The 19,791-nt window shown below is 42.4% G+C and overlaps 1 long non-coding RNA gene across 1 annotated transcript; it reads right to left on the bottom strand.

Annotated features, from left to right (window-relative positions):
* Positions 1-18,479: 18,479 nt before the first annotated feature.
* LOC124682688 lies at positions 18,480-18,878 on the bottom strand. The gene is made up of 3 exons (XR_006996385.1): positions 18,821-18,878; positions 18,653-18,724; positions 18,480-18,553 (listed from the first exon to the last, which is right to left on the bottom strand). It is a non-coding gene; the product is annotated as an uncharacterized LOC124682688 (long non-coding RNA).
* Positions 18,879-19,791: the final 913 nt, after the last annotated feature.

The following is a 19,791-nucleotide window of genomic DNA, read 5'->3' as shown; positions in this document are numbered from 1 at the left end:
CATCAGCGTTCGACTGCACAACAGGAAAGGCATTTCCGTGGCCCATGGGGTTTTTAATAGGCCCGATCTGTACTAGTGCACTCAAGGGGTGCAAAACTCGTCAGTTGTATTGTTCATTGCTGACGGGCTTTTGGAAGGCGCATGTGAGTCTGGTTGGAGAATATTGACATAGACATTGTTGGTGTCAGTCAGAATGAGCTGGAGACTCCAACCCTTTTTCTAGACTAGATTTAGATGTGCGCTTTGGCGCACGACCCCGTGAAATTCGTATAGATTTATATTTTATATAACAGTAAAAAAATATCCAGGAAAATGATAATATGTTCATTTAAATTTTACAAAACAAAGTCTGTAGGTAAAATTAGGATAAAACACATGAAATCAAGCACGGAGTAGTAAACACTTGTATACAAAGAAAATAGGAAAATATATTTCAGTAACACTCATAATGATAATAACATAATTATGTTGAATAATATATGTATACGATGAAAATGACAGTTATAAGGTCATGCTCGAAAACAAAACAATTTTTTATTTAGAAAAAGGCTTTGCCTAAAGCAAAATGGATCAAAATGGCAAACACATAAATCGAGCATGGCGCAACATGCACATAAGGTGCATAGAAACATCGCCGCAACGGACACTTAGGTCATATTTACAGGATACCAATGAAAGGAATCAACACGATTTTCAGACTCCGGCGTACACAAACAACATAAAAATATCTTTCACCTCCAACTCGCATCACCGAAATTCATCACCGTTGGAAAATTTTGTTGTATGTTTTCTTCCTCTCGCTCAACTTTTGTGCATAACCTGGTTCATCGAAGGGAAATGCAAGCACATTGGACGGGCATATACGTGTAAGCCAATTTTAGTTAAGAAAAGAAGTTACCTCTTATCTGTTGGAATCATGGTAGACTGATTGAGAGCAAATAATCATGAGACATACAATAAATTACCTGTGTTGAAAGATTAGTGAATGATGGGGTGGTTCGGATCAACCCGATGTGACAGTTAAGCATACATAGATCCAGTCCAAATAATCTAGAAACAATGAACTTAGTATTTAAGAATTCACCTCTCCGGCCAGAGTCCCTTTGAGCGGATACAATTTTAATGTATGATGTATAAAATTATGAATCACATGCATAAATTCCCAGGAATACTAAATAGGGACACCATGTAGAATCTTCTGAATTTGGCACAAGTTGTCGATTCAGCCTACAACTGCCAACTGTGGAAGCTCTCCTAAGCTAGGATGCAGATCTACACATTGTGACAACTCGCATGAGAAACTAAACAGCCACAAAGATAGTTCAAGGTGAGTTAAAAACAGGGGCCGAGTCCAAATAATCAAGAAACAATTGAACTTAGTGTGATTGAAATACATATACGGATGCATGATCAAAGAAGGAAGAAAACCCATAAGTGTTAGTTCAATTTTACCATGCACTAATTAGAATAAAGAAATGTGAGAATTAATTATCATTGTCACAGAAAATACCTCAGCACACATACAAGTTCAATACCATGCGTGAACTGGCTTTCTTGAAAAATATATATATCTTTGTTTTCTTAGTGTCATATTTCATTAATCCCATCTGTCACTACAATTTGTCCACAAAATATATGTTTCAGATAAGTTCAATATCGTAGATCTATGACAGTCCAAATTGATTTTTTTGCATCGTTGTTGGGCTAGTTTGTCGAGCTGATGATCTACTTACGTATTCCATTTACAGTAAATAAGACCTCAGGAGGGATGTTTTATTTAGTGAGAACAATATCGACCATTTTTAGCTGGCGGGGTGAGAGGCGGCGCGATTTATTTGGTTCCAGCCCTATAACTTGATGCCAAAGTGTAAAAGAAGCAACATTATTTTGCTAAATAACATCACAAATAGTGAAATCTTGTGGATTACCTAGGAAAGTCCAAGCTGACATCCGTCTCGCGATATCCAACATCGAAGAACAAAGTTTTGTGCGCGCCTATCATTGGGGAATCCTTGAAGCCGAAGAAGAGTGGGAACACTATTTAGCACATGCACCTGAATAGAAATGGTTATCTGAATTTAAATACCCAGTAAGAGAATGGAAGAAGCATATCTGTTCTATGGCAGGATACCAAAATGTATGTTGTTGTGTGGACTTTCATCGGCTACATTAATGGCACAAGAATCAGAAGGCTATACTCCATGCATATATATATGTGGTGTAAAGTTGGAACACACCAAAGAAACAAAATGAAGCAAGATAAGACTTTCAGTTTGTGAACACAGTGCAAAGATAGCCACTGCAATGGAATGTGTAATCTAGAAATAACTTAAATACATGTGCAGTAAGATCACCAAGAACACAATCCATACCCTCACAACCAGTTTATACTTGCCAACTCTATAAAGAAAAAGCTTCACTTGCCACCAACAGAAGAATGGTCTACAAACCACACAAATTTCATCAAACAGAAAGCGACACATATTTACAAAAATAGGAAACCATCAGTTCGTTCCTTTATTACATATATTATGTGAAAATATAGTCTGGTATGAAACTAAAATTGCAGTGGTACAAGAGCTAAATTTTCCGTACTAAAATAGTGCACTGAAACAAGTTACGAAATATAGAATGTCATGGCTAAAAGGCTGGTAATTCCACTTCTAGACTGCTATAACAACTGAATCTTGAATGCATGATTCTCTGAAGCAAAACAGTAGCATGGAGCTGATTATTTATTCATACTTTCTACCTGCTCGGTTGTTTTTTTTTTGAACATGTGTTGTATTACTCAGAGAATATTGTTTTGGTTACAATCACTCAAGACTTGATCTAAAACACACTCAGGAACAGAGCCATACAAGACGCCATTACACCCAGTAGATCTGCTAAAAGCAGCGAGGCGGTGTGCAGCACCGTTAGCGGATCTCGGGATGAACTCTATCTTCAGGTTCTGGAAGGACAGAGCCGCATGTTTGGCTTCGTTGATCACTATGCCAGCTTGCGATCTCTTAATTGTGTCCCAGTTCCACGCATCAGTTACGCTTTTGCTGTCAGTTTCGAGGCAACACGGGGTGTCCACTGTGGATGCCAACCGAAGTCCCTCGAGGACAACAATTGCTTCGGCTTCTTCAACGGTAGAACATCTCGGAATGGGGCTCCAGGCCGAGGAAATCGTATTGCCCTGGTCGTCCCTGACGATGGCTCCCCAATGAGCCGCGCCATTTGCAGAGATGAAGGAGGCGTCAGTGTTTATCTTAGCCCAGCCCAGCGGAGGTTTAGTCCATTTTTGGGTAGTGGTTCTCCTATCCTTCTCATTTCTAGAAGCAGCCACAGGACTAAGTAAACACTTGCCTTTGCGATCTGGTGTCGGCATACCAAAATTAAGCTGCATGGTGGTGTTGTAGTAATTTTCTATAAAACAGGCTGAGTCATTTATCATGGCTTTACCATCCCCAAAAATGGAGTTATTTCGAAGATGCCAAGCTCTCCACCAAAGAAACAGGATTTTGCATCTCATACTCGTCATCTTGGTTAGCTAGAATATTCAGAGCCCACTCAGGCCCTGTTTCTCTCAGATCTTCTTCCTTTGGTAGGTTCCAGACTTTTTCCATTCTCAGACGAAGGGCTCTAGCTTTGGGGCATACCATGGTAGCATGGTATTCAGTTTCCGGTTCGATGCCGCAGATGGTACATGTAGGGACAGTACCTTTTACGATTTTTGATCTCTTGGCTTGAACGGCTAAGCCCTTGGAGGCAAGTTTCCAGCCAAAATTTTTTATCTTAGGTGGTGCTTTAGATTTCCAAATGAGGTCCCAAATCCTTCTATCTCCCGTCGGCTGCGAGCTCGAGCTAGAGCAAGGAGAATTGGATTTATTTTCCAGAGCCAAGTGGTAGGCACTCTTAACCGAGAAGATACCATGCTTATCTGGGTGCCATGCCAGGGTGTCTTCTCCAAGGATAAAAGGGATTCTGATTTTAAGGATCTCCTCGGCATCGTGAGGATAGAAAATAGATCTAACAAGATTCACATTCCAATCATTTGTTTCTTGATCAATGAGATCGGCAACCCATCTGAGCCTTGACTTTGTGGGATTTCCAGTGATTTTTAGCTGTCCTCTTGGAATCCAATTATCTCTCCAAATTCTTGTCTTTTTTCCATTTATAATTCTCCAGTACAACACCTTGTTTGAGGAGCTCAAGACCATGAGTGATACCCTGCCAACAAGGTGAGGCATTCTTGATAAAAGCAGTATCCGTGAGCTTGCCAAATGGAAAGTACTTAGCTTTAAGTAACCTAGCACAGAGGCTATCAGGTTGGTCGAGGAGCCTCCAAGCTTGTTTTGCTAACAGAGCTTGGTTGAAGCAATTAAGGTCTTTGAATCCCATTCCTCCTTTAGATTTCCTTTGAGTTAACTTGTCCCAGCTGGACCAGTGAATGTTTTTCTTGTCATCCTCTTCATCCCACCAGAATTTTCTAGTCATCCTCATTAGATCCTCGCAAAGACTAACAGAGAACTTAAAGACACTCATGGCATGCAGGGGGATGGCTTGAGTCACCGATTTGATGAGTACTTCCTTGGCCGCACTAGAAGTATACTTCTCTGTCCAGTCATTGAGTTTTTTCCTGTATCTCTCTTTAATTGGTTCAAACTTCCCATTTTTCATTCTTCCATTTGGTACTGGGAGTCCCAAGTACTTTTCTTCAAAGTTGTTCGAAATGTTCCCAAGGATGTTACTGACTAGATTGGTGTTGTTTGCTCCGCAGTTATTTCCAAAAAGGATTGAGCATTTCTCCTGGCTCAGAAGTTGACCAGTACCTTTTTCATACTTATCTAGGGTCTCTTTTATAACAGTGGCCTGCTGAGCCGTGGCCTCGAAGAAAATGAGGCTGTCATCCGCGAAGAGAAGATGAGAGATGCCTGGAGCATTCCTCGTAATTTTTAGCTCATGTAACCTTCCACATTCGATTTCTTTCTTGAAACAGCTTGAGAATCCCTCGGCAACAAAAAGGAAGAGGAAGGATGAGAGTGGGTCTCCCTGTCTTAGGCCTCTGGAGGGGGAGAAGGTTTGTTGCAGAACTCCATTCATCCTGACTGAATACCTAACCGACTTAACGCAAGCCATCACCCTTGTGATCCAGTGGTTATCAAACCCAAGCTTAATCAGCGCAGCTTCAAGGAAGGTCCAATCAACCCTGTCATAAGCCTTAGAGAGATCGAGCTTGTATGCACAGAAGGTACCTTTTTTATCCCTTGAATGTTGAATGGTATGAATGCATTCAAAGGCCACCAAAGCATTGTCGACAATTTGTCTACCCTTGATGAAGGCGCTCCGTTCCGGGCTCACAATATCAGAAAGACATGGACGAAGCCTATTGATGATGCATTTGGCAATGATCTTGTACAAGACGTTACACAAGCTAATGGGTCTGAAATCCTTGAGCTCAGATGGATTCTTGGTTTTCGGGATTAGCACAATCGTCGAGTTATTGACACCCTCGGGCATGATACCGAGTCTTGAAAAGGACTCGCACGACCAGGAATGATCTCATCCTTTAAAGTGTCCCAGTTTTTGTGAAAAAACTGGGCAGGCAATCCATCCGGACCGGGAGCTTTTTGAGCACCAATCTAGAAAAGAGCATGCGTTATTTCATCCTCAGACATATCTTCACACAAGAATTTATTCATCTCTGCTGTAACCTTCCGAGGCATATCCTGCACAACCAAACTCGGGTTGACACTGTTGTCAGCCGTGAACAACTTCTGATAGAATTCAGTGGCTAGATTCCCCATCTCGAGTTGGTCTTGAGTCAGGGAACCGTCCTCTCTTTTCAGTTTACTAATCCTATTCTTTTTTGCTCTCCAAGTTGCTTTTCTATGGAAAAAATTGGTGTTTCTATCACCCTCTTTTAACCACATGATTCGGATCTTTGTTTCCAAAAGATCTCTTCTCTGTGAAGAAGCTCATCCAATTCACTTTCTATCTTCTTTATTTTGTTTCTGTTCTGATTTCTCCTACATCTTCTGGCTCTTTCAAGGTCTCTTCTTAGCTTTTCAATTCTTCTCGGGATGAAGCCCACAGTCTTCTTGCTCCAATGTTGCAAGTTTTCTTTTACTGTAATGAGCTTGTTAGTGATGTCGCCCAGGTCGCTGGCGCAAGGCTGATCATTCCAAGAGGTTTGGATTTCCTCGTGGAGCGAGCACTCCCTTTCCCAATGAACTTCGTATCTGAAACAATGAATTTGCGGGGCGACAGTATGCGGTTCATCAAAACTTAAAAGCAAAGGACAATGATCAGAGCGGGAGCTTACCAAATGTTTAACAGAGAAATGCGGGAAGGTGTTCGTCCAGCCGGGGCAGGCAACGACTCTATCTAGCTCGACCCCGACGTTCTTGAGGCCGTCTTGATTGTTGTCATAAGTCCAAGGAAGCCCAGAGTAGCCAAGGTCAAAGAGATTGCAGAAAGAGAGCATCTCCCTGAACTCAGCCATCTGCCTTTCTCCCCTTTTTCTTTTGGAGAAATGCTCAGCTTGCCTCATAACTTCATTGAAGTCTCCCAACATAAGCCATGGAGCATTTTGCATAGGTTTCATTTTTTTAGCGGATCCTACATCGAGATATCTCTCGATGCTCGCGAGGCTCACCATAAACAAAGGTACTCCTCCATTTCATATTTTTTTGTTGATCATGGATCATTACATCAATAACTCGCTATTTATTTTAAGCAGCTCTACATCTATGGACTCGTCCCGAACAACGCAACACCACCACCTTTTCCTTCATCTATAAAGGAAACACAGATGCTTAAGGCCTAATCTCCATCTAAGGCTATCTAAAGCAACTTTATTATGACGAGTTTCGAGAGGAAGAGCAGCTTGGGTCGATGAGCGCGCGAAGACGCTCCAGATCCTGAACCGTCCGGGGCTGCCCAAGGCCCCGGCGGTTCCAAGCGAAGATTTTCATTTCTTCCGACGGGCACGCTCCTTCGCGCCCGTCGGTTGACCAGCTTTAGGAGTGCTGGTGGCCTCGTCTTCTGAGTTCTCCTCATTGTTTGCCTCCTTTTCCTTCTTCTTGGGCTGTACCTCAGGATCATTAAGGATGATCTGATAAGAGGAGCTGCCTGTCTCAGCTCCCCTGCTGTGCTGCTTGATTTCTGGATGTCTGGTCCCCATCTCCTCTTCAAGCAGCTTCTTCAGACCTTCCACGCCCAAGCACTGCTCCATGTTAGGAACCTGGAGCACGATTCTCTTGTTTCTCGGCTGCAGCTGGGCATCTCCTTCCTCGATCTCCGGCCTAGTGCGTGGAGCCCCCAGGGCTCCTCCCTGGGTTGTCAACGCAGTGCTCTTGGTGTTGTTGTCTTGGACAGCAACCTTGATGGTTCTCTTCCATGTTGTCGGCTTCCTGGCAGTATACACAACGAGTGTTTTTTCTTCTCTGACCTGGGTGCTAGTGGTCATAGCCACCGTCTTGGCGCTCACGGGAAGGCACGGAGTGGAAGGGGGCATAGTTGTGGTTGCAGCCCCCTTGCCAGTCACGTTTTTGGCGATCTCACCCTGAAGCGGAGGCAGCTTCTCGAGGACGGCGTCTCTGATGGCGTGTATTTCACACGTTCGTTGGGCAACCCCAAGAGGAAGGTATGATGCGCACAGCAGCAAGTTTTCCCTCAGAAAGAAACCAAGGTTTATCGAACCAGGAGGAGCCAAGAAGCACGTTGAAGGTTGATGGCGGCGGGATGTAGTGCGGCGCAACACCGTAGATTCCGGCGCCAACGTGGAACCCGCACAACACAACCAAGCTACTTTGCCCCAACGAAACAGATGAGGTTGTCAATCTCACCGGCTTGTCGTAACAAAGGATTAACCGTATTGGGTGGAAGATGATTGTTTGCAGAGAAAACAGGAGAAGAAGTATTGCAGTAGATTGTATTTCAGGAAAGAGAATTGGACCGGGGTCCACGAGCTCACTAGAGGTGTCTCTCCCATAAGACGAACAGCATGTTGGGTGAACAAATTACAGCTTGGGCAATTGACAAATAAAGAGAGCATGACAATGCACATACATATCATGATGAGTATAGTGAGATTTAATTGGGCATTACGACAAAGTACATAGACCGCCATCCAACCGCATCTATGCCTAAAAAGTCCACCTTCAGGTTATCATCCGAACCCCTCCAGTATTAAGTTGCAAAGCAACAGACAATTGCATTAAGTATGGTGCGTAATGTAATCAACAACTACATCCTTAGACATAGCATCAATGTTTTATCCCTAGTGGCAACAAGCACAACACAACCTTAGAACTTTCTCGTCACTCGTCCCGTGTGTCAATGCAGCATGAACCCACTATCGAGCATAAGTACTCCCTCTTGGAGTTAAAAGCATCTACTTGGCCGGAGCATCTACTAATAACGGAGAGCATGCAAGATCATAAACAACACATAAGCATAGCTTTGATAATCAACATAACAAGTATTCTCTATTCATCGGATCCCAACAAACGCAACATATAGAATTACATATAGATGATCTTGATCATGATAGGCAGCTCACAAGATCCGACAATGATAGCACAATGGGGAGAAGACAACCATCTAGCTACTGCTATGGACCCATAGTCCAGGGGTAGACTACTCACTCATCACTCCGGAGGCGACCATGGCGGTGTAGAGTCCTCCGGGAGATGATTCCCCTCTCCGGCAGGGTGCCGGAGGCGATCTCCAGGATCCCCCGAGATGGGATCGGCGGCGACGGCGTCTCGGCAATGTTTTCCGTATCGTGGCTCTCGGTACCGGGGGTTTCGTCACGGAGGCTATTTGTAGGCGGAAGGGCAGGTCAAGAGGCGGCACAGGGGGCCCACACCACAGGCCGGCGCGGCCAAGGGGGCCGCGCCGCCCTAGGGTTTGGCGCCCCCGTGGCCCCTCTTCGTCTCTCCTTCGGACTTCCGGAAGCTTCGTGAGAAAATAGGCCTCCGGGCTTTTATTTCGTCCAATTCCGAGAATATTTCTTTACTAGGATTTCTGAAACCAAAAACAGCAGAAAACAAAGCAATCGGCACTTCGGCATCTTGTTAATAGGTTAGTTCCGGAAAATGCACGAATATGACATAAAGTGTGCATAAAACATGTAGATAACATCAATAATGTGGCATGGAACACAAGAAATTATCGATACGTTGGAGACGTATCAGCATCCCCAAGCTTAGTTTCGCTCGTCCCGAGCAGGTAAAACGATAACAAGGATAATTTCTGGAGTGACATGCCATCATAAACTTGATCATACTATTTGTAAAGCATATGTAGAGAATGCAGCGATCAAAACAATGTGTATGACATGAGTAAACAAGTGAATCATAAAGCAAAGACTTTTCATGAATAGCATTTCAAGACAAGCATCAATAAGTCTTGCATAAGAGTTAACTCATAAAGCAATAATTCAAAGTAAAGGTATTGAAACAACACAAAAGAAGATTAAGTTTCAGCGGTTGCTTTCAACTTGTAACATGTATATCTCATGGATATTGTCAACATAGAGTAATATAATAAGTGCAATAAGCAAGTATGTAAGAATCAATGCACAGTTCACACAAGTGTTTGCTTCTTGAGGTGGAGAGAAATAGGTGAACCGACTCAACATAAAAGTAAAAGAATGGTCCTCATAGAGGAAAAGCATCGATTGCTATATTTGTGCTAGAGCTTTGATTTTGAAAACATGAAACAATTTTGTCAACGGTAGTAATAAAGCATATGCATCATGTAAATTATATCTTATAAGTTGCAAGCCTCATGCATAGTGTACTAATAGTGCTCGCACCTTGTCCTAATTAGCTTGGACTACCCGGATTATCACCGCAATACATATGCTTTAACCAAGTATCACAAAGGGGTACCTCTATGCCGCCTGTACAAAGGTCTAAGGAGAAAGCTCGCATTTGGATTTCTCGCTTTTGATTATTCTCAACTTAGACATCCATACCGGGACAACATAGACAACAGTATAATGGACTCCTCTTTTAATGCTTTAAGCATTCAACAACAATTAATTCTTTTCTCATTAGAGATTTGAGGATGTTTGTCCAAAACTGAAACTTCCACCATGGAACATGGCTTTAGTTAGCGGCCCAATGTTCTTCTCTCACAATATGCATGCTCAAACCATTCAACTCAGTGTAGATCGCCCTTACTTCCGACAAGACGAACATGCATAGCAACTCACATGAAATTCAACAAAGAGTTGATGGCGTTCCCCAGCAAACATGGTTATCGCACAACAAGCAACTTAATAAGAGATAAAGTGCATAATTACATATTCAATACTACAATAGTTTTTAAGCTATTTGTCCCATGAGCTATATATTGCAAAAGTGAATGATGGAATTTTAAAGGTAGCACTCAAGCAATTTACTTTGGAATGGCGGGAAAATACCATGTAGTAGGTAGGTATGGTGGACACAAATGGCATAGTGGTTGGCTCAAGTATTTTGGATGCATGAGAAGTATTCCCTCTCGATACAAGGTTTAGGCTAGCAAGGTTGTTTGAGGCAAACACAAGGATGAACTAGTACAGCAAAACTCACATAAAAGACATATTGAAAGCATTATAATACTCTATACCGTCTTCCTTGTTGTTCAAACTCAAAACTAGAAATTATCTAGGCCTTAGAGAAACCAAATATGCAAACCAAATTTTAGCATGCTCTATATATTTCTTCATTAATGGGTGCAAAGCATATGATGCAAGAGCTTAAACATGAACACAACAATTGCCAAGTATCACATTACCCAAAACATTTATAGCAATTACTACATGTATCATTTTCCAATTCCAACCATATAACAATTTAACGAAGGAGAAACTTCGCCATGAATACTATGAGTAGAAACCAAGGACATATTTGTCCATAAGCTACAGCGGAGTGTGTATCTCTCCCATAAAGTGAATGCTAGGATCCATTTTATTCAAACAAAACAAAAACAAAAACAAAACGACGCTCCAAGAAAAAGCACATAAGATGTGGCCGAATAAAAATGTAGTTTCAGGGGAGGAACCGGATAATTTGTTGATGAAGAAGGGGATGCCTTGGGCATCCCCAAGCTTAGACGCTTGAGTCTTCTTGATATATGCAGGGGTGAACCACCGGGTGCATCCCCAAGCTTAGAGCTTTCACTCTCCTTGATCATGTTGCATCATACTCCTCTCTTGATCCTTGAAAACTTCCTCCACACCAAACTCGAAACAACTCATTAGAGGGTTAGTGCACAATATAAATTGACATATTCAGAGGTGACACACTCATTCTTAACACTTCTGGACATTGCATAATGCTACTGGACATTAGTGGATCAAAGAAATTCATCCAACATAGCGAAAGAGGCAATGCGAAATAAAAGGCAGAATCTGTCAAAACAGAACAGTTCGTATTGACGAATTTTAAAATGGCACCAGACTTGCTCAAATGAAAATGCTCAAATTGAATGAAAGTTGCGTACATATCTGAGGATCATGCACGTAAATTGGCATAATTTTCTGAGCTTCCTGCAGGGCAGTGGGCTCAGATTCGTGACAGCAAAGAAATCTGGAACTGCGCAGTAATCCAAATCTAGTACTTACTTTTCTATCAACGGCTTAACTTGGCACAACAAAACTCAAAACTAAGATAAGGAGAGGTTGCTACAGTAGTAAACAACTTCCAAGACACAAAATAAAAACAAAGTACTGTAGCAAAATAACACATGGGTTATCTCCCAAGAAGTTCTTTCTTTATAGCCATTAAGATGGGCTCAAGTAGCTTTAATGATGCACTCGCAAGAAATAGTATTTGAAGCAAAAGAGAGCATCAAGAGGCAAATTCAAAACACATTTAAGTCTAACATGCTTCCTATGCATAGGAATCTTGTAAATAAACAAGTTCATGAAGAGCAAAGTAACAAGCATAGGAAGATAAAACAAGTGTAGCTTCAAAAATTTCAGCACATAGAGAGGTGTTTTAGTAACATGAAAATTTCTACACCCATATTTTCCTCTCTCATAATAATTTTCAGTAGCAACATGAGCAAACTCAACAATATAACTATCACATAAAGCATTCTTATCATGAGTCTCATGCATAAAATTATTACTCTCCCCATAAGCATAATCAATTTTATTAGTTGTAGTGGGAGCAAATTCAACAAAGTAGCTATCATTATTATTTTCATCAAGTGTAGGAGGCATATTGTAATCATAATCAAATTTATCCTCCATAACAGGTGGTACCAAAAGACTACTATCATTATCATCACAAATAGGAGGCAAAGTATCATCAAAGAAAATTTTCTCCTCAATGCTTGGGGGACTAAAAATATCATGAAAACCAGCTTCCCCAAGCTTAGAACTTTCTATATCATTATCAACAATGGTGTTCAAAGCGTTCATACTAATATTACTACCAGCATGCAAATAAGATTCCATAGGTTTTTTAATTTTCGCACCAAACAATCCATGTTTTAATTCAGGAAATAGAATAAGAAGCTCATTGTTGTCCATTATGCCAAACTAGTGTAATAAAAACATGCATGATATTAAGTAAAGTAAAACGAGTAACTATTTTTTTTGTGTTTTTGATATAATTGCAGCAAACAAAGTAGTAAATAAAATAAAGCAAGACAAAAACAAAGTAAAGAGATTGAGAAGTGGAAACTCCCCTCGCAGCGTGTCTTGATCTCCCCGGCAACGGCGCCAGAAAAAGAGCTTGATGGCGTGTATTTCACACGTTCGTTGGGCAACCCCAAGAGGAAGGTATGATGCGCACAGCAGCAAGTTTTCCCTCGGAAAGAAACCAAGGTTTATCGAACCAGGAGGAGCCAAGAAGCACGTTGAAGGTTGATGGCGGCGGGATGTAGTGCGGCGCAACACCGGAGATTCCGGCGCCAACGTGGAACCCGCACAACACAACCAAGCTACTTTGCCCCAACGAAACAGGTGAGGTTGTCAATCTCACCGGCTTGCTCGTAACAAAGGATTAACCGTATTGTGTGGAAGATGATTGTTTGCAGAGAAAACGAGTAGAACAAGTATTGCAAGAGATTGTATTTCAAGAAAGAGAATTGGACCGGGGTCCACAGCTCACTAGAGGTGTCTCTCCCATAAGACGAACAAGCATGTTGGGTGAACAAATTACAGCTTGGGCAATTGACAAATAAAGAGAGCATGACAATGCACATACATATCATGATGAGTATAGTGAGATTTAATTGGGCATTACGACAAAGTACATAGACCGCCATCCAACCGCATCTATGCCTAAAAAGTCCACCTTCGAAGTTATCATCCGAACCCCTCCAGCATTAAGTTGCAAAGCAACGGACAATTGCATTAAGTATGGTGCGTAATGTAATCAACAACTACATCCTTAGACATAGCATCAATGTTTTATCCCTAGTGGCAACAAGCACAACACAACCTTAGAACTTTCTCGTCACCGTCCTGGTGTCAATGCGGCATGAACCCACTATCGAGCATAAGTACTCCCTCTTGGAGTTAAAAGCATCTACTTGGCCGGAGCATCTACTAATAACGGAGAGCATGCAAGATCATAAACAACACATAAGCATAGCTTTGATAATCAACATAACAAGTATTCTCTATTCATCGGATCCCAACAAACGCAACATATAGAATTACATATAGATGATCTTGATCATGATAGGCAGCTCACAAGATCCGACAATGATAGCACAATGGGGAGAAGACAACCATCTAGCTACCGCTATGGACCCATAGTCCAGGGGTAGACTACTCACTCATCACTCCGGAGGCGACCATGGCGGTGTAGAGTCCTCCGGGAGATGATTCCCCTCTCCGGCAGGGTGCCGAGAGGCGATCTCCAGGATCCCCCGAGATGGGATCGGCGGCGACGGCGTCTCGCAATGTTTTCCGTATCGTGGCTCTCGGCATCGGGGGTTTCGTCACGGAGGCTATTTGTAGGCGGAAGGGCAGGTCAAGAGGCGGCACAGGGGGCCCACACCACAGGCCGGCGCGGCCAAGGGGGGCCGCGCCGCCCTAGGGTTTGGCGCCCCGTGGCCCCTCTTCGTCTCTCCTTCGGACTTCCGGAAGCTTCGTGAGAAAATAGGCCTCCGGGCTTTTATTTCGTCCAATTCCGAGAATATTTCTTTACTAGGATTTCTGAAACCAAAAACAGCAGAAAACAACGAATCGGCACTTCGGCATCTTGTTAATAGGTTAGTTCCGTAAAATGCACGAATATGACATAAAGTGTGCATAAAACATGTAGATAACATCAATAATGTGGCATGGAACACAAGAAATTATCGATACGTTGGAGACGTATCAGTCTCCCACTGGAGGGGCGGCCTCACCATCCTTGTTGGTGTTGGCGATGGTGATCTCTTGACGCAGCGGCGAGGACGCGAGGGTCGTGGGCGAGGTGTTCGTCAAGGTGGGCGCAGCTTCCTTGGCGTTGCTTTCTTCAGGGTCGTTGACGGTGAGCTTGCCGACGTCCTTGGCCACCTGCGCGATGGTGGGAAGTTGTTGCCGATTTCCAGTGCGTGTCAGCCACCCATCCCTGCCCCGGTTGGATCTCCGGGGAAGGTGTGTAGCTGACGTGCTTGCCCGGTGAACTCGGAATGGGCCAGCGACGTGGGTCTTCGTGGAGTGTTGGAGGTGCCCCAATGCCCACGTCATACAACACCATCTTCTCCTTGTCAGGGGCCCTGCACTCAGTGACTAGATGTCCAATTATACCACATGAACAACAGAAATTGGGAAGCCTTTCATAAGCCAAACAGGTGGTCACGTTCTGCTGCTCATACTCATCCCTAAATGTGACCCACCTCTGCAGAGCTTGATCAATGGGAATACGAACTCTAGCTCTAAGGATTTTATCACATATATCACCTCTAGCATATTTATCAAAAGTGACCAGTTCTCCAACTTCATTTCCCAAATCCTTGACTAACTGTTGTGAGAGAAGGTAGAAAGGGATTTTCTGAAACTGAACCCAAATGGGTATGGTAGAGAAGGTGAAACTTTCAGCATCTATCCCTTCCTTAAGCTCTTCTATTAGGACAACATCATTTCTAAAATTCCATGGGCCTCCCTTAACTACATGCTCAAAATCACCAAGTTCAGAAAACTCGATAACAAACCTTCTGTCCGGTAGCTGCATGGTGTCGATGTGTCCCCGGATCTGCCAGATTCTCTTCATGCCATCTAGCAGAGTCTTCGAGGTGATCGCCATGATCGAGAGGTAGACCCCCACGGCCATCAGCCTGATGCGCGAGATCGGCTTGTTCTTGGAGATGTTCCAGACAAGAATCTTCTTCTCCTTCTCAGTCGCCGTCTCCATCATGGCCATCTTCCCCTTGAGCCGTTGGAAGGGACTGGCCTGGGTAGTGGTAGCTCCCTGCCCTTCCCTCCCATCGACGCCGATCATCCTCATCTTGTTGGGAGCAGCATTGCTGTTGCTGCTTCCGCCTCCGGCTTGGACATAGCTGTTCTCCATCTTCAGCTTCGCCGCTTCCCCGGCCTTGTGGACATGAGATGGGCACCTGTGGGATAAAAGTGAGAGAAATTGGAAGAGGAGTGGTAGTGTGCTGCTCTTCGGGGAGTCTTGATTTATAGCAATTTTCTGCAGTTTCTTGATCCTGTGATTGCTCCCAGCGTAGAATCGCTGAGAATTTGGGAGCATTGATTGGCTTTTCATACCCCTATCAACGGCCTTCTCCAGCTGCGTGTCCTCTTGTTCTAGCATGGGGTTGACAGAGTCTACAGGTGGAGAGTCAAACGGAAATCTGCTATGAAAGGGGGCAATTACCTCCGGCGATGAAATCGCCCTTGACTCTGCATCAGGTTCATCGCTTGATTCCCGCTCCCCTTGAATAAGCACGCCGGTTACCTGAGGTGGCGTCCCCAACGGCGCGTCGCTAACATCAAGGGGCAGAGTAACCTGCGCCTCCGCTCCTGGCCCATCGCTTGATTTTCGCCCCCCATGTATAAGGACGCCAGAAATCGCACCATCAAGGGCTGGCGTAATCTGCGCCTTCTCTTCACTAGGAGCAGCGCATCCTTTACTAGGTCGTGTCCTGCTGAATTCGGCGAATCTTGCGCGGAGATATCCCAGGCTTATTTTTGGGTCGCTCGAGTTGAGGATAATAATTTTCAGTTTTTCCCTGAAGGATTGGGGGAAGAAATCTGAGGTAGAACTGTTGGGATGTAGGTGTATGTTGCGGGGATTGGTCGGGATCACTCTAATCTCACTCTCACACAACGGATTTCTCAGGAAACTCTCCGCTCTCGTCGAATCGCCTCCGGCGTCGCCGGAGAGACGAAGAGACATGTCAGTTACTCCTCGGCCCTGAAAGGGCTTTACCTGCTCGGTTGTTCGTTCATCATTAAGGTAAAAATGACAGAAGTTTACGTAAGAGCTTAAGTGTCGAATAGTTTGGGGTTTGTTTTTCTATAAAAGAGTATCCCCTCATGCTGCCCACAAAACCTCATGCCATATAATTTTGAATATCCAAAAGTGAAAGCAAATAACAGAGGCATTCGAGAGTTGTAACGGTTTATTTTGTTTTTCACATGGCATCACTCTATCGATTATAACGAATCATGCCAAAGAAAAAGTATCTATTGATGATGTGCCTAATAGATTAGTAATTAGCTCCAACTGGTAAACCACACATTCACCTATGGTTTTCCTATAAAAACATGTATTATCACAGGCACCTAGACTTAGCCTGAGATATCAATTTTTTTCCTTCGGAAGTTACCACTCCGTTGAGAGCAGTCAACAAAAAACCTATACTGCAAAAATAGAATTAAAAAGCTAGAAGAACACCTCACCCAGTGAATGGATCTGATGAGGCTTACAGGTAAAATTGAGATCCATAAATTTTTTTCATCAACTAAAAAATAATTAGATAGTTGCATTTAGAGTAAAAAAAGAATGAGCTACTTATTAGGTAGTTGATATATCATGATTTTTTTATCCTAAGCCACAGATGCATAATATTTACCTAGCAAACCTATGTCACAAAGTGGAGTCTAAGAAATATCAGAAGGTGTTCAGTAAAAGAAGCAGGATTGCAGGAGCTCATGTGCATCTTGGAACTGCTCGCCACCATCCAGAAGCAACTAAAAAAATATATATAGCAATGTTTCATGTTATGGGAAGAAAGAAACATGCATTCTTGCAAGTACAAACATAACCGAATCTACAACTGAACTAAAACTATGAAGAAAATCCACTTCTAAGTAAGGTATCTTCAAGTGGTATCTTTGCTAGTTAAACTATTAGCTACTATTTAGTTTTGGAAATTCCACCATATATAAGAATTGGAAAATATATGAAAATGGCGGGGGGATCAAATCTGCAGATGATATCATCAAGGCAGTAGCATGCCAAAGCATAGTTTCAAAGAGAGAAAGTAAACATAATTGATTTCACTATATAGAATGCACTAAAAAATACAAGGAAAATGCACGAAAAATAGGTATCTAACATCTTCAGATGATATCATCGAGGCAGTGGCATACTGAGGTACACATGCAAAACTTCTCGTCAATGTGGGACTCGTGTGTAGGTGAAGAACAATAAAAAAATATTTTTAGGTTTTACAAAACACAGCGAACTACAATAAATTACAAACAAAGAAACAAAATTTATATACAACCAGGGAAACGGGAGAAAATATATTATAGCAACTCACATTTGTGGATTCTGCCAAGAGCAACAAAACCAAGGAAGGAACACCGAAATCATCATCTACATAGGCAATGCATTGTCGTACATGGTGTATAAAAGTCGAAAGAAAATATAAATCTAATTAGGGCTTGCATCACCAACCTAAGAAAGCGAAAAGAAAATAGCAGGAAACATATGTAAACAGAAAGAGTTGAACCAGATTGTGTGATACAATGCTAATAGCTAGACAGGATAATCATAGCATTCAACCATTAACTATGTTGTAGATCAAGAACCTAAAACAGATTATATGCAACATTACTTTTAGAAGCAAGAAAATGAACTATGAATATCACATGTTAGCAGATAAAGCAAATACAAGGCAATATAAAAAAAGAATAGCTGGTAAAGAAAATAAAAATACTAATTATTTAGCATAATTAGGGACTAGTAATAAATTTTTAACTACAGATCCAAAATCTTAAATCATAATCACTGCAGGTCTACATCTGTACAATGATAAATAAACTAAATACGGGAGAGATGAGTTATAGCTTCTTGGGAATGTTACAAACCATAAAACCACTGTATTTAGAAATCTCTTCCAGGACCCAGAAACAACACACTTACATCATCAATGGCAAGGAGAACTGAACCCATGGGTGCAAACCTATTTAGGAAGCTAAGTAATTTCAGAACATGAAAAAAAAGCACATGAAGATAAATCAAAGGAAAACACCTTTTGCAGCGAATCAACAACAGCTCATGTCGGCTCAACGGATTTGTGCATCTCTGCATTGTTGTGTTACTTTAGCACCGTGGGAGCAGATGAGGGGTTGGGTTAGAGGAGGCAGAGCCTGTAGCCTCCCCTATCAGCATTGCATAATTACAAATTATTAAGTTATTGATTTCTTCTAGCTCTGGCCACAATAATTCACACGAAAAAATCAAATATAGTAGGTACTCACCTAGAGCTTGCAGATTAAAGTATCACATAGATTAATTATGTAGTGCAGCCTCTTTGGATTATTCTCACACACCTTGTAGTAACAGATTACATATCATATATAGATAAGATTTATGGGGATTAAATCAAAACATGGTCAGAGGATAATTAAGGAGGAAAAGAGGATCACCTCGTCTCAATGCCATTGAAATGCGGCAGATCGTGCTCTGTATGCCAAACGCCAAAATCTATAACCAGATCACCCAAACCATAAATCAATCGTGGATCATGCAACCTGAAGTAAAATAACAGCAACACCAACCACAACCTAGTAGGCTACAAACAACACCAGCGTGCAGCTAGCAAAGCGCGCACGATCAAACACAACAAGCAACCATGAAGAGAGCAAAACTTGGAACTTAGGGAAGGTACCTTGCTAGGCGCTGGCAATGGGCGTAGCGGCGATGGCACATCGGAACCCCCATCGCTGCTCCTCTTTCTCCTTGGTCCAACGACAACAACAATTTTGGCTATTTTACATCTCCAATGGTCACCAGCTAGGCCATTTCCTTGTCCTTAAATAGTACATACAACCATATTAGCTAGGATTTTTATCAAGACAGACAAAAATGGATCTGCACAAACAAAGATGAGATTTTCCCGTACATTAGAGAGAGAGAGAGAGAGAGAGAGAGAGAGAGAGAGAGAGAACCTCATGTCTTCTATGAAGAACACGCTGCTCCTACCGGATAAATTATGAAAGCAACAACATAATTGGTTACACAGAGACAATTTTCCGCATGCTAGTGAAACACCAACATATATACGAACCCAGGCATAGCTAGTGAAACCAATACATTACATAGATATGCTAATTAGTTTTCTAGTAACTTCACCGTGAACCACTCACTAATTTCTAGAAAAACATAGATATCGCATAGGTAGATGCACTTACAATTAGCTTCCCCCAAATCTCTCGCCCTGCCAATTTCACTCCATCAATTAGCAATGTCTGAAGGTTTCTTCACCTTCATAAATTAGGTGTATCAATCAATTATGTTAGCAGTCCTCTTACGGTTAAAATGTCAAAAAAAATCGAACTGCAGAAAAAATAGATATTACATAGGTAGCCACACTTACATTTAGTTGTCCCAAATCCCT

This window comes from Lolium rigidum, chromosome 1 (genome assembly GCF_022539505.1).
Source record: "Lolium rigidum isolate FL_2022 chromosome 1, APGP_CSIRO_Lrig_0.1, whole genome shotgun sequence".
Taxonomy (NCBI): domain Eukaryota; kingdom Viridiplantae; phylum Streptophyta; class Magnoliopsida; order Poales; family Poaceae; genus Lolium; species Lolium rigidum.
The sequence above is the reverse complement of the archived record's forward strand: the minus strand, read 5'-3'. Positions and strand labels throughout refer to the sequence as shown.